Genomic DNA, 12,859 nt, shown 5'->3' with positions numbered 1-12,859 from the left:
CAAATAAACAAAATCTTAAAAAAAAAAAAAACCAAGCATGCTGCCCTCCCTGGGCTGACCCCACGGTGTGGCCACCACAGGGAGCTCACCACAGGGCTCCCTCCTCTGCTCATCTCCGGGGGGCTGAAGTGCACTGGAATTGCGTCCTTACAAGGCCGCTGCCCGTCACGCCTCCTCCCGCACCAGCTGGGAGCATCTGGAGGTCCTGAAGTGGCCGTCTGTCCTCTTCCTAGGAGCAGGGCCCCCCCACCCCATCTAAAGTGCTCCTGCAAGAGGGCCCTGGCCAGGCCCCACCAGGCTCTCCCAGCCCCACACGCCTGCCACTCTGCCAGGCGCACGTCACAGAACTCCGGCTCCACCCTGCTCCGGACATGACGTCCAGCGACAGGACAGCTGGGACACAAGGGGCCAGCGTCGAGCATGCTCTGGAGGCTCAGGGTGTGCTGAGCATGTAGGCAAACACGGCGTGAACGGTGCCTTCCTCGGTGGGCTTCCTGCTCTCCTCCTGGTGACCGTCCCGTGCCTCCTCTGGAAACAAGGACGGAGCGCTGTCTTCACCCGCGGACGCCCCCTCCGCTCTCCTCCAGCTGAGGCCGCCGCGGGCCGGCCCGGGAGAGGGGGCCCAGACAGCTGCCGCCGATGCCAGGCCCCCTCTAGCTGAGCCTCGGCTCCCCGGAAGCAAGCCCGGCTCTCTCATGGGGACAACCGTCCCGGGAAGCGGCAAAGCTCTCCCGCACCTGAGCAAGTGGAGAAGGAATCTGGGACCTGGGCAGGGCTCCCTGGGCGCCCCCTCCCCGGTCCCTCTCTCCTCTCCTCTCGACCCCCTGCTGCTCACCACGCCGTAGACTTCCCTCTGCGGCAGCCCGTTGGTGCCTGCGTCCACGCGCCCCTGCTGGGCCAGGTCTGGCCCGACCGTGACTCCTTCGGCCACGCACGCCCTGCTCCCCCAACACACTCACGCTCATGCACACACAGATGCACACCAGCATCCACGCACACATTCACGCACGTATACACACATTCACAGACACACGTACACACATCAGCATTCACACGCATTCACACAGGTGTACACACAGGTACACACATACTCATACACACACATGCAGACACGTGTACACACCAGCACTCACACTCTTGCACATGTGAGCACGTACTCACACTCACACACCCTCAGGCACACACACGCATCCTCTCCTCACAAACATCTCAGGGTGACTACGAGGATGGCCTCACACGGAAGAGAACGGATGGGGCCGCTGTCTCTGCCACGTCAGGATAATGCAGGGAGGGGATGGGGACGCAGGAGGGACGGCCCCGCCCGGTGACATTCGTTTGAGCAGGAGAGAGATGGAGTGACCTCGATGCCCCAAGCGAGGCGCCCCGCCGGGAAGAGGAACGTGGAGCAGCATTTCCGAGTCCCGAGGCCACCGCTGTCACAGGCGCCCGGCACCCCCCGTGTGCGGGCAGACGTGGGACCAGGCGCCCGGCACCCCCCGTGTGCGGGCAGACGTGGGACCAGGCGCCCGGCACCCCCCGTGTGCGGGCAGACCTGGGCCGCATGCGGGACACTAATCAACAGTCACAATCATTCACATGGATCCACAGCCTCTGATCCGTGCCAGGAAGGAAAACCAAAAGCAGCCACAATGCCCAACAGGGGACCTGACCCAACCTAGGGGTCAGGACTTGGCGGTCCCTAACCAAACAAGCTGATCTTTCTTGCCCCCGGGACCTGGCCGCCATGTGAGGGGTGCAGCAGTGAAGGCAGAAGTAATGGGGACCCCGTCAAGGGGCTGTCTCAACGATCCAGCGAACAATGAGGCGGAGGGAAGCAGGGAGACCCCAGCGCCTCCTGGGGACCCTCTCCCTCTTTCTCCGCTACAAATAGGGACAAAGGAACGTCAAAAACACACTGTGTCTAATAAACTGAGGGCAAACATGTAGGTGTTTCCAGATGTTCTAAAACAGAACGGTAGAATCGTGATTTTTACAGAGCACCATCTTGCGGTGGTTCTCCACCAACTGACCCAAGTGGGAGTAGTTCCTGTGCCATCCTAAAGTGAAAGGGATAGACACACATCTTCCTACATCTGAATTTCAAAACATCTATACCAGTAACCCTAACACCAATAAGTGATGAGAGTAATGCACAGCAAGGTAACAGGTACACCCAGCCCAGGCGCGCGGAGGTCGGGAGGAGGAGGGCGTGAGCCCGTGTGGAAGGGCGGCGGGCCCACGCAGCGGGACTCGGGCTCGCGTCCTGCAGTGCGGAGTGGGTCCCGGGAAATCCCACACACCACCAGGTACTACAGCTCCTCAGTTTCCTTTGCAGCTGCGTCCTCAGAGGTTAAAACAAGCGGATGTTAAAAGTGAGCAAAAATGCGTCGTGTGCATATGCAAGATGCCGCTAGCTTTCAAGCTCAGCTAACGGCCATTTTCCCACCTACAGGAACGTCTCGCAGGATATTCAAAAGTGTGTGGGACACAGAGCAAGTCTGGTTTTCAGCACAGCTCCGCACACTACCAGAGGCCTGGCACCGCGGAACTCAGCCCTCTAAACGCCGGTTCAGTTCACCCCACAATCGTTAGGACCCCCAAGATGCCCCCCTCTTCAAACCTGCACTGATGCATGAGGACGCGGATGCCCAGAAAGTGGGTGATGCATCCAGGGACGGACACACCGTGCTCGGTGGAAGCGCTGAGACAGGGATGCTGACCCCCCTGCCCCCAGACTCCATGAGCCTCCAGAGGCTCCGTGGTGACGTCTGTGGTAGGCACAGCGGGGAGAGGAGGGGCTTCCGAATGGTGAAAGGGAAAATGTTCCACTGAACATGGTCCTGGGAGCACCAAGAGTCAAGTGGATTTCACACAGTAGATTTGGAACTCAAGATTTTTTTTAAACATGTATTTTGCTGTATTATTTCTCCATTGAAAAATACAGCATGTTCATTGCAAAAACAATTAGAAAATGTAAATAGACACAAAAGAAAAATCACAGAGATAATTGTTGGTAGTGCTTTGATGTATTTTATTTCAATCATATATATATATATACGGTGATAATTTAATATGTTGATTTGGCTAGGCCACAGTGCCCAGATGTTTGGTCAAAATCAGTCTGGAAGTCTCAAAGTTATTTTTTAGATGCAATTAATATTTAAATTGGTAGACTTTGAGTGAAGGAAATGACCCTCCATTGTGTGGGTGGGCCTCATCCAATCAGTTGAAGGCCTTAAAGAAAAAGATGGAAGTCCCCCCAGGGGGAGAGAACTCTGTCCCCGACGGCCTTTGGACGTGAACCAAAGCACCAGCTCTCCCCTGGGTCTCCAGCCTACCCTGTGCATTTGAGATGTACCAGCCCCACAACGCAATGAGCCAATTCCTTAAGATAAACGTCTCTCAAACACACAGATATATGCATATACGTCTATTCCACTGTAGACACACACACTGTTGGTTCTGTTTCTTCAGAAAACTGGAGAAAGTTAATCTAATCCACATATACACACATTTTTAATAAAAATCAGATTTTGTTTTCATGTTGAAGTAGAAGTCGCCATATTCGTTGGAGCGTAATGTAGGCCTGTGTGTTCACCATGAGAGGCCCTCCCCAATCTGCCCCTTTCCAAAAGCTGCACAGAACCTGACCATGTCAGCTGTTCACCGCGGACTGGCGGATTTTTCGGACAAATCTGCTCTCCCACTCTTGTCCAACGGTCCTTACAAACCCCCTTCCAAACGTGACAGACGGACGGCCGTCCTCGGTGCAGCGTGAATCAGCCTCTGTCGAGGCCTCTGCCCTCCCTGACGCCCAGGGCCTCGGGCCCAGGGCTCCCTGCCCTTCCTGGGCCCCGGGGTTGCGGGACGTGGGGGTGCTGAGGAGACCAGGCTCCCCTCACGAGGCACCTCCGGCCCCCAGCTTGACGCGGCTTCACAGGTAAGCGGGTGGGCACCCCAACAACCATCTGCACCTGGGCCGCTCCCTCATTGATAATGTAATTACCAGGAGAGTCATATTGCTGCACACACAGCATTTTCAACCATTTATCACAATGTTGATCTTTATTTTAAATATAAATCAGGCAATCATTTATGTCTTTTATGTTCTTTGTATTTATTCAAGAATATTTAACTGTAGACAAAAGGTGACTTATTCATTATTCATCCTGAACAAGGCAAGTATGGTAATTTGAAAAGGCTGACATTTGAGCTTTTTGCCAACACTAGCAAAATTATATCCTTCCCATTGTAAATCAATGAAGTAGAATCATCGCGCACAAAGGAATTAAATTGCCTTGTCACTTTAATAAGGCCACCTTATATACAACCTTCACCCAATGCCATTGTGCAGGGAACAGTTCATCCTCGTCCTCGGCCGCCTCAGATCTCAGCTGGCTTTCCAATTACATGGGCCTCTTCTGCGTCCTTCCCTTTCCTAAGAACAGCGTCAGACTGTCACGGGCCCAACCTGCTATGAGTGACAGGCACACATCGGAGCAAATTAGCATCCCAGCTACAGCCTTGCTTCTGGCGTCTTGTAAACTTGTGAATCGGGTCTTCGACTGCTCGGACCCCTGCCCTCTCGTCGTGCCCGCACTCACGCCAGCCCGCACGGTCACGCGTGTGCGTGCAGTCACACACGCCTTCATTCTATTCACTCGTGTTTGCTTTCATTGAGAAGGTTCCAAATTTTCTGGGCAGGATGCGTTTTGTAACAGCAAAGGACAACCTTTCGAATTTAAACATCTTAGGGAGACGCAAAGAAGGGAAAAGGTAGGGTTGGGCAGCAAAGCAGAAAATAAAATGGAGAAAGAGCTTGACAGCAGCCCCGAAAGCAGCTCCCACCGCCTCCGCCGCAGGCGCGCGCTGCAAGGACGGCCAGACCCGGAGGGCGCTGGTGGCAGACGGGGCGTGCGGGCCGGGAAGGAGCAAGGGGCAAGCGGGCAGGCAGTGGCGCTTGACGGAGGACTGGCTGTTGGTGAGATCTGAGCGCTACCGTGGAAGAGGCGACTCCCGCTGGCTGAGCCACCCCCCGGGGCCGCCAGGAGGCTCAGGACCTGGAAGCTCCAGAGTCTCCCAAGGAAGCGGAGGGGTGGGGTGTGGAGGACACAGGTTTGTCGAAGCTCCGAGACGCAGCTAGACCCCCAGGCCCCCTCCCCTGGCTCCACAGCCTGGAAACGGAGCCCCTCCACCCCGCGGAAAGCAGGAAGTTTAGTCTCTGAGGAGCTTGAACGGTAAACTCCAGGCTGAGGGACACGAGGCAAGGCTGGGCGTGAAGGGGAGACGCCACCCTGCAGACAGAGCCTGGGGAGCAGTCTTTCCGCCCGCGAGATGCCAGCGTCCTTCCCGTCAGTGCTCAGAGCACCAGAGGCCAGGCCTAGGCACCATCGACAAGTAGGGCAGTTGGGAAAACATACAGAAGGGCGAGAAGCCTGCCCTCTCAGGCATCCCCCCACAGACGGCCAGGCCAGCCAAACACCTAGCAGCCAACAAGCCCCTCTGTGGAAACAGAGCACCCCGACGGCGTCCAGGTGCCGCGGGGAAGCGCCCACGGAAAGCGAACACAGAGCACCCCGACGGCGTCCAGGTGCCGCAGGGAAGTGCCCACGGGAAGTGGAAACAGAGCACCCCGATGGCGTCCACGTGCCGTAGGGAAGTGCCCACGGAAAGCGAACACAGAGCACCCCGACGGCGTCCAGGTGCCGCGGGGAAGCGCCCACGGGAAGTGAACACAGAGCACCCCGACGGCGTCCAGGTGCCGCGGGGAAGCGCCCACGGAAAGCGAACACAGAGCACCCCGACGGCGTCCAGGTGCTGGCCTGGCCGTCTGCGGGGGGTTGCCTGAGAGGGCAGGCTTCTCGCCCTTCTGTATGTTTTCCCAACTGCCCTGGGAAATCCCAGGTGGAAGGATAGGAAAGAACAGCTGACTGAGAAAGCAGCAGCGGAGACTGGCCTCGAAAGTCAGCACGACCGACAACATGGCGGATGCCGGCTTTGTGAGCAAGAAGAGGACGCCACGGAGGACACGTCATTCATTCAGAAAACACAAAGTAGGAGACTGCTTCCACCTCGGCTGGCGGGACAGAGATAGAGAAGATGATCCAGATAATGGAAACAAAGGACATGGAAATCCAGAGAGAAGGGTTTCAAGGATTAATCCAGAAATTCGAATATCTATTTCCAGTGGCATTTCAGAGCTTGTCCCTTGTCCCAGAGAGCTGTGGCCTCCCGTGTGGGGAGCCCGGGTATCTGCACTCACCCCTGGGCCGTGACTGTCAACGTGAGGCCGGGGTCAGAGTGCAGCCCTGGTTCCCTCTGGGGGAGCAGCAGGACTTCTATGAAGGAAAGCCAGCCCTGGGAGCAGTGCACGGCACAGAGCAGTTTCCTCTGAGAGGAGCAATGTCACCTGCGGACCAGCCAGATGTGGGGTGGGGGTCGAGTCACATCTGCTGGTGAGGTGAGCTTGCTCAGAGACCCAAAATGACTTGCCCACGTGACCCGGTGGGCCACGTGTAAAGACTGGATTCAAACCCAGGTCTGCCTGACTCCAAGCCTAAACTCTGTCTCTCCTGTAGCTCTAAGACACCTGCTGGCTCTGCAGTGCCCACCCCTCCCCCAGCCGCCCAACCCCCAGCCCAGGTGCGTGAGGTTTGCTTCTTGATGGGGTTACAAGAGCTCTGACTCTGCATGATGGTTTCACTATTGGAAAGAGACAGGAGGCCCTGGGAGCCTCCCCATGGCAAGTGCCCCCCCCCATTCCTTCCACTCGATAAGTCCTCATTGAGTTGATGCCTACTGTGCGCTGGGCCCAGAGGCTCACACACACTCACAGCTGCACCAGCTGGTGAAATCTCCGCGCAAGAGGCCAGGGAGCAGAGGAGAGCTGTGAGCGGCACCCAGCCAGAAGTAAATCTATGAAACAAACATGTTTTCTCTTTAACAGTTTAAAAAATTCACATCAAGAATCCAAAAGCTGAAAACAAAACAAGAAGAATTCATATCAAAATACATAAATGAGAATTTGCTGAATTTGGGGAAGACACTGAAGAAAACAAGTAAAAATTAAACTATTAGGTGCCCAAGAGACAACATATTCAACTGAGTATGTGACAGGGACACTGGGACAGGAACAGAAACAGACAAGAGAATGGGGATAACACAGGAAGGTTGTGAAAGGGCCAAAGGGAAAACCACACACACAGAAGATGCACAGAGCAGGTCCAATATGCAGCTAATCGGAGTTCCAAAAGGAACACCAGGTAACAATGAGAAGTAGCTAATATTTATAAAGTAGAATCCAATAAAACCATAAAGAAGGCAATTCTGTGGAAATACAAGGTGACTTGAATCTGTATATGAAAAGGGCCCACGTGTAGCTAATAAAATTGACCTGAAATGGTCAAAACCAGAACACATCCAATAAAGTGATTAGAGGTGTTTTTTAAATCCTTTGTTCCTCCAGGTAAACAAAACAAGTGACTCCCAAAGCGAAGAACATGAAACCTGAGTTAGCATCTGATGACCTGAGAGCAAAATGCAAACACGACAGTAGATTCATAGTCGTTTTAAAGAACTCAAGGAAAGAACGAAGGAGTCAAAGATTTTCTGCTCTTTCAAGTTGTCCTTCAAGACTCAGGTTATGGAAAACACAACGTTCACGAGCTCATGAAATATTGTGCCTCGATGCTCCTCTGAAGAGTTTACTAAAGACAAACTTCTTCCAAACAAGTGTTGACCAAAGAAAGTACTGACCAAAAGGACTGATAGTGAGCATTGAAAATATTTAATTGTTGATCTAAAACTAACACCAGGGTGGGAATGGGGATAGAAGAATAGTATGTAGATGTTTAATATCTTGCAAAGTAGAAACAAGACAACAGCAAAAAATAAAAATGGGGAAAATAAACATATAAAAACAGCTGCAGAGGTGACAGGAGTCAGCAGAAGTCACTTACAGATGATAAAAATCAGAGTCTATGTGAGGAAAAAGATTACAGGCAGTAAACGTAACCGTTAATACAGACACACGCTTCCTAATGACCAGAAAAAAAAAAAAAAGACAAGATGTAAAAAAAAGAAGGAAATAGAATATGTTATAATACACACTGTAAATATCACATTTAATAATATAACATGGTTGAGATCAAACATCACACTGAAAACTCAAGATTTTCAAACTGGTTCACAGAGTAGAACCCGACCGATGCTAGATCCCAAAGACCCGTCCAGAACAAAGTGCTTTGTGTTGCTGAACGGGTGAACAGCTGGCAGCAAACACAGCCAACAGGAAAGCGGGAGCACAAATGTTCGGGACAAGAGTCAAGCACAGAAAGAGCATTTAAAGAGACAAAACCACCACTTCTGGTGCCTAAAGCAACGATTCATGATGAAGACATACCTGTTATGAGCGTGCATGTAACGACTCACACAGGAACCATCTTCGTGATGTGGGAACTTCAAAGAGGTCATGGGAAGGGAAAACCCACTAACCCACGGGAGAGAAGAGTTACTTTACAGAGATAACATCTCCTCTCAGTCCAGGAAAGGTCAAAAGGACAAAAAACAGAAAGGAAATGGAATCATCAATAAAGTAGATATGATGATAAATTATTAAACTTTGCCTCTGAAAATCGAGAACATGGTTCTTCTCAAATGCCAGGTTCAGAAACTTGCCACTTATTAGTCACAAATAAAATTCTAATAATAAAATACAAACATAAATCTCTAATAGAAATTTTAAAAGGTTGGAAATTAATACCGAATCAAAATACCAAGAGGTCTTTTCTCTTGGAAATTAAAAAAAAAAAAACCTGTAATAAACAATTGACCAAAAAGTACAAATAAAAATTGCAGAATTACCAAAAATTAGTGTGATAAAAACACTACATATCAGAATCTATGGGATACAATTATAACAGTGGTCAGGGGAAATTTTATAACTTTAAATAACTATACCAACAGAATTAATTAAAAAAAAATTAAGTTCCAGACTCAAAAAGTTGGAAAAATAACTATAAAATAAACAGAGAGAAAGGAGGAGGAATAAAATAATAAGGCTAAAAGCAAATGTGATACAGAACAGAAACTAAATATTTGATGTTTATTAAATACCACTAGATGGAACTACAAATGGAGTATAACAGAAAGTAAATAGAACTATTAAATAAATCAGAATGCTGTTTCTTTTAAAAGAAATGAACAGACAGTTCTATAATTTCCTAACCAGGAAAATAAAGAAGAGAAGTGACAAGAGAGAAATAACCATGAAACAAATGAACATAAAAAACTCAAAAGAACTATTTTGTATGAGTCTCTGCAAATTCATTTTAAAACCTAAATGACATGAACAATTTCCTAGGAAAATACAACTTGCTACACTTGACCCAAATAAAGATAGAAAGCTTGAACAGACCCTACTCCCACAGATAAAATACATGAAGTTATCAAAGAACACCCTCAAAGACAAGACCTGGGTAGTTTCACAGGGAATGTACTTGGCAAATACAAGACGACTCAGCATTATAAAACTGTCCCGGGACACGGAAAGAAGGAAACTTCCAAATTCTTTCCTGAAGCAAGTAGAACACTGACATCAAAAGCAATAAAGATAGCACCAAAAAGAAAGCTATAGACCCACATTTCTTATAAATATCAATGCAAAAAATCCTAAATAAAAGATTAGCACACACAATCCACAACACATTCAAAATTAGTACATCATGTACATGTAGAACTGATTCTGGGAATGTGAGGCTGATCAGTGCCAGAAAATCCATTAATATAATTTGCCATCCTAATAAAAGTAAAGATTACATGGTTTTCTCCATAACACAAAAAAATCCTGATAAAAAATACCCAGTAAGAATTCATGTACACTTCTCTAAACACACACATGCACACTTGTATGTGTATCTCTATCCATACCTACACACATGCACACACACGTGTGTGCATACTAAGCATGCATGTAGATATACACACGTGTGTACATAAAGTCAGCCTTTACGTCATCATCTGTCTTCACAGGAAATGGTAGATGTACTTCCCACTAAGGTCAGAAACAAAGCAAGAATAGCCACTATCTGCACCACTATTTAACAATCAATTAGAAATATAATGAATACAATTAGATAAGAAAAAGGAATTCTAGGATTAGAAATTTGTAAAGAAATAGAACTTCATTTGCAGATGATAAAATTATATGTCATCATAATAAAAGGAACACTGAAGAGGCTCAATACCAAAAATAACAAAAGAATTCAAAAAAGTAGAATGTAAACTAAATCTATAAAAATCTACAGTGAGTGTGTTGTGTGTGCATGTGTGTATGTGCATGTCTGTGTGCACACCCAGCCAATGAACAAGAGAAGAAAAGAGAGAACTCACTATTACCAAAACAACAAAAAGGATAAAGTACTTAGAAATTAACTTATCAGAAAAGATGCAAAACCCATATGGAAATAATTTTAAGCCACCTTTAAAAACACAAAAGCGACTTTAGCAAATGTAAAAACATCCCTTGTTCTTGAATGGGATAACTCGATATTATAAAAACACCAGTCCTCCTAGAGATAGTATATAAATTTAACAAAATCGAAATAAAACCCCCAGTACGTTGTTATTCTGGATTTACACAAATTGACTCTAAAGTTTAAGTGAAAAATTAAGCATGCAATAACAGCTAGGAAAACTCTAAAAGAAGAGCAAGGAGGGGGATTAGTCCTACCAGGTATTATAACACACCCAAAAGCCTCAATAATTACAACTGTGGTTTTGGTCAACAGATGGGCCAGTGGAAAGGTGCGGGCATAGACTCTCACGCACGTGGGGGGACGTAGCACAGGAGAAAAGTGACATCTCAGCTTGCTGGAAAAACATACTCTGTCGTAATGAAGGATGCCAGCATCATTGGGCGGCCATGTACAAGGCAGCAGAAATCAGTCCATACCTCACATCATATGCCAGAATAAAGACCAAATGGATCGGTGATCGAAATGGAAAACATAGAGCAAAAAACATGCGTGAGTTCTTTTATAATCTGGACATGAAGGATGAGAAGAAAGCTTTTTAAACTGTAACAATTGGGGCAACTGGGTGGCTCGGTTGGTGAAGCGTCTGCCTTCAGCTCAGGTCATGATCTCAGGGTCCTCAGATTGAGCCCCACATCGTGCTCCCTGCTTGGCAGGGAGTCTTCTTCTCCCTTGGCTTGTACTCTCTTTCACACGCTCTCTCTCTCAAATAAATAAATACAATCTTTAAAAAAATAAATAAACTATAACAATTAATATGCGATAAAAGCACAGATGGATTAATTTGGTTATAAAAACTTTTTAAGTTTCCAAAAAACACTGTAAATCAAGTCAAATAGCGAAAGACAAACTGGTGGAAGTCTGCACATCTCTCACAGATAAAGAGTTAATAATCTCCCTCACCTATAAAATGCTCTCAAAAATAGAGGAAAAGAAAGGTCAAATATCCAAAGGGAAAATGGATAAAATACATAAACAGTCTGCAAAAAAACAATATACAAAATGCCCTTAATGTATGAAAAGATGTCCAACTTCATTCATAAATACAGATGAAATCCCGGATACACTGGGATACCATACCCCACTCATCACATGGACAGAAATTCAGAAGTGTGAGCACACACCCTGGGGGCCAGCAGGCCCTCGTGCACGTGGCCGGTGGGAACGCTGACCGTAGTCCACCTGTGGTAAAACCGAAGAGAACCGTTCCTGCAGCCTTCCGCCCAGAGATCCCACCTCCAGGAACCAGCCCTAACAAACATCTTCACCAACACACAAGGCTATTCATTGGGATGTTATTTCTAATTGCAATGTCTAATGATGCAAGTGCCCATCGGTAAGCAACCAATTAGATCATCTATAGGACAGCCACCTGATGATTTATGCGGCTACCAACAGGAAAACCTTATCAACTAATACAGGGTGAGTTCCAGGATATATTTTAAGTTAAAAAAAGGAAAATACAAGAGTATATATGGTATACCACCTTTTGTATAAAAAAGAAGGTTCGGGGGCGCCTGGGTAGCTCAGTCGGTGAAGAATCTGCCTTCGGCTCAGGTCATGATCCCAGGGTCCTGGGATCGAGTCCCGCATCGGGCTTGCTGCTCGGCGGGGAATATGCTTCTGCCTCTCCCTCTGCCCCTCCCCCTGCTCGTTCTCTCTCTCTCTCTGTCTCTCAAATAAATAAAATCTTCAAAAAAATTAAAAATAAAAATAAGTAAAAAAGAAGGTTCACTAAAAACTGAACTATTGACTACTCGCACTTTGTGCAATGTATTCTCAGGACAAAAATCATTGCAAGGAAGTCCTGAATTTTTAAGTTTGTTTTTGGCAGTGCGTTGGTGTAGCGATTGTGAGATGAGCTTGTGCCCACTGTAGCAGAGAGCCCGGGGCTGACCCACGTGACGCTTCGGGGGACCCAGAGTCTCACCGTAAGAGAGGGAAATACGCGCAGGGACAACCTTGTGCCAGTGGGCCTGAGTGGGGGTGTAAGTGAGAATATATCACCTCTAGTTCTGTCCACTCCCCGGGCCAGAAGCGATGCCGCCCCAGGAGCAGCGTGCACCCACCCCCCGGCTCTCTGTCCGTAAAGGCCCCTGCTCACGAACAGAAACCAAGGCTTCTGGGGAGATCCGGTCATTCCAGGCCTTAGGCAGAGAAAGAACCAAGTGGGCTTGGCCCGTCTTTTATGTCAGAAGGCAGGGAGGCACTGACAGACGAACGAGGTGTGCCGAAAAGACTTGTGCGGGCCGGACATGGAAGAGTTTGATCATCAAAAAGAACAAAAATGGTACTAGATTAGAATACGTTGAATTAAAAGCAATAAT

This window comes from Leptonychotes weddellii, chromosome 3 (assembly GCF_054177405.1).
Source record: "Leptonychotes weddellii isolate Sample4059 chromosome 3, ASM5417740v2, whole genome shotgun sequence".
In the NCBI taxonomy this organism is placed as follows: Eukaryota; Metazoa; Chordata; class Mammalia; order Carnivora; family Phocidae; genus Leptonychotes; species Leptonychotes weddellii.
This window is presented reverse-complemented; position numbering follows the sequence as displayed.